The 3,307-nt window shown below is 42.8% G+C and overlaps 1 non-coding gene across 1 annotated transcript; it reads left to right on the forward strand.

Moving 5' to 3' along the window:
- Positions 1 to 2,018: 2,018 nt before the first annotated feature.
- Positions 2,019 to 2,122, forward strand: LOC145533563 (U6 spliceosomal RNA). Its single transcript, XR_014074165.1, has one exon. It is a non-coding gene; the product is annotated as a U6 spliceosomal RNA (small nuclear RNA).
- The last annotated feature ends 1,185 nt before the right edge of the window (positions 2,123 to 3,307 follow it).

Consider the following 3,307-nt stretch of genomic DNA (forward strand, 5'->3'; position numbering starts at 1 on the left):
ACCCATGAGCAATTCCTTGCATCTTCAATTAGCTGTAGCAGCCAACTTCTTCCTCAGACTGAGTTGATAAGTCTACCGACATCTACTCTTAACCTCCTGAATGGTCTTGAATAAGTCATGTTCATCCTACTCACTGCTTCCCAGCTGGGATATCTTATAAATATGAGTAGCTATGAAGGATGCTTCATCAAGAAGCTAGTGTTGAAGGCAAGTGACGTTTTATCCTATTCGGAACCCCTGGAGGACAAGCCACCAAGCCAGACCCCCTGAGAGGCTAGGAAGTTGAGGTATACACCAAAATCCATCCATTATCCTTAAAGGCTGTTTTTAGGGGCTGTGTGGATTCTCGGGCACTTCTGGCCTTTCATAAGGCAAAGTGAGCATGTGTCAGAGTCAGAACAAGTGCAGAGCAGAGAGTCTTTACCTACAGAGATTGAGTCCTGAAAGGGTAGGAGCAGGGCCCCAGCAGCACCAGCAGCAGGAGAGATGGGAGAGGGACACTCAGGTGTGCTTGTTCAAATAAAGACCTTGGCCTCTGGGAAGCAGAAACAGAGCAAAAAAGTTGATTTTATAGTATTTCTTTCAAGGAAAGATAATAAGTATTCTATAATCTACAAAAATTAGGGTAGAGAGTAGACTTTTTCAGCAGCTGTTGCCAACACAGCTCTAGCTTTCGCTATGGATGCTTTTTTGGAATAGGACCACTCAGCCTAGGTCACTCGAGTGGCAGAGCCAGAGAACCTGGAGGGATGAAGCCCCTCATCTTTTTTCTCTTCCTAAGGGGGTGCTCCACACCACGACCACCAGGTGCCCAGCCCCCACCCAGGTCGTGCCAGGTGTCTGAAGTAAGGTTGCTCACAGAAACTGGGGCAGCTTGGAATGCCATGGAATCCATCAGTCAAGAGCCACCTGCTCCAGCTCTTGGTCCCAGCACCTCGAGAGGGCTGCCTCCACCCTCCGAGCGCCCCAGGTCTCCCTCAAAGTGTTGCCTTGAGGACAAAGGCAACATAGACACAGAGCCCAGAACTCATGAGAAGTTCCTGCTCTTTTCCATTCAGAAATGCAAAAACTCCCAGGAACACAAAGGCCCTCGCGAAGGTCATAGCAGTGGGAGCCCTAAACTCCGCAGAACAGGGAGGCCTTCCCTGTTACCTTTAGGTATGATCTGTTAGATTGAAGCCCACTGGTTTGCCTCCATTAGGTAGGTAGCTGATTGGTCTCTCCAAACACCCAGGTCGGGACCTCAACTTTCAGTCATGGAGGACCAGAAGTGGGGACAACAGCTGAAAAAGGCAGACATTCTGCTAATTAACTCTGAGTCAGAGACAGGATGGAGTAGTGAGAAAATTAGAGGAAGTGGTGATTTTGACTGAGAAGTTACACTGAATTAAATTTAAACTTTTAATAGGGGGTAAAAAAATCTATGGAGAAGGCAATGGCACCCCACTCTATAAATGTTGGATGACTATATAAGGAAGTATTCAGTTCTGGGTTGTTTTCAGATGCACTCTTTATTTAGGACCCTGTAATAAACTTTGAAAAAAGCAGAGTGGCATGTCTTTGCTGAAACCAGTAAAATCAGTCTAGCCATGAGAGCATTTTCCCAGTCGGCACAACCATGAATCACTACTTTCTCTAAGGACTTAATTAACGTCAAGGCAAAAGCCTCTAATTTCCCCCCTATTTATCATTTGGCAATAAAACCTGTTTACTTACCATGAATGCCAAAGAATAGATTAAGCTGATAAAGAAAAGTATAAGATTAACAAGTGCAATTTACTTGTCAGATGGAGGTATTCTATTGTTTCACCAAGTTGTTCTCTCTAGAGGGAAACTTGTGTGTTGATACTTTGCAACAGAGATGAAACCAGGGCCAGTTCAGAGGTCAGTGTCAGGAAGGTGAAGACCAATCATCTCTGTGGACCAGGGAATGCCCTTCCCACTCCCCTCCCATCACCGTAGAAGAAAGATAAGAAAGGATCTTTCTTACATGCTCTAAGTTAAACAAAGTTTTAAGTGTGCTTGCTTCAGCAGCACATGTACTAAAACTGGAACCAGACAGAGATTAGCATGGCCCCTGAAAAAGGATGACATATAAATTTGTTAAACACTCCATTATTTAAAAAAAAGAGTTTTAAATATATTGCTGTAGTAAAGGGAACCCCCCCCACACACACACAATAAAACAATATTACAGTGGCAAAAAGAGAAAAATGGGGAGGTAGGGGTAGTTAGGGAGTTTGGGATGGACATGTGCACACTGCTGTATTTAAAATGGAAAACCAACAAAGACCTACCGTATAGCACAAGGAACTCTGTTCAATGTTATGTGGCAGCCTGGATGGGAGAGGAGTTTGGGTGGGGGGAGGGATACATGTATGTGTATGGCTGAGTCCTTTCGCTATTCACCTGAAAACTAGCACAACATTGTTAATCAGCTATACCCTAATACAAAATAACAAGTTTAAGAAAAAGAACCAAATAATTACAATATTATAGGTGGCAAAAATAGGAAAGTGGAGTCTATAGATGCTATCTATACTTCTTAAATTAAGACATAAATGTACTTATTATTCATAAGTGTGACATGTGAATAATAATGATGACAGCTTGACAAACTAAAAATATACTATAAATCCTCCAAAATACCGGAAGTCAAACACACATATCCCACAAATATTGAAAAGAAGCGAAAGGGGAAAACAAAGCAAAGAAAGGAAAAGAAATCCCTAGAGCAAACGAATTAGGAAATACAGAGTATATTGAAAACAAATCTCCAAAGTGAAGCTAGCAACAAGTAACACATAAACCATCATGTTCGAGTCATACATTCGGATGAAATGACACTAACAAATGCACATCGTTCAACATACTTATTGGGAGAAAGTCTTGCAGAATGAGGTACGTGTGAAAGAAACTAATAAAATCAGATTGGGCAAAGACTGACCAGGCAAACTCTAACAAAGAGAAAGCTAGGAGTCACAGTAACAATACCAGGCAAGGATAAAGTTAAAGCAAAAAGTGACAAACCCAGCTTGAAAAGGGTAATGAATATTAACACATGGCATCACCCACAACAATAATGCAGCTGTATTTTATGCACTAAATAACAATGGGGAAAAAAAGCAATGCATAACTCCAAAGACTTCCCTGGTGTCTTGGGCTTCCCTGGTGGCTCAGTCAGTAAAGAATCTGCCTGCAATTCAGGGGATCAGGGTTCAATCCCTGGGTCAGGAAGATCCCCTGGAGAAGGGAATGGCAACCCACCCCAGTATTCTTGCCTGGAGAATCCCGTGGACAAAGGAGC

This window comes from Giraffa tippelskirchi, chromosome 13, assembly GCF_054371585.1.
Source record: "Giraffa tippelskirchi isolate mGirTip1 chromosome 13, T2T-mGirTip1v1.2.pri, whole genome shotgun sequence".
Lineage (NCBI taxonomy): Eukaryota > Metazoa > Chordata > Mammalia > Artiodactyla > Giraffidae > Giraffa > Giraffa tippelskirchi.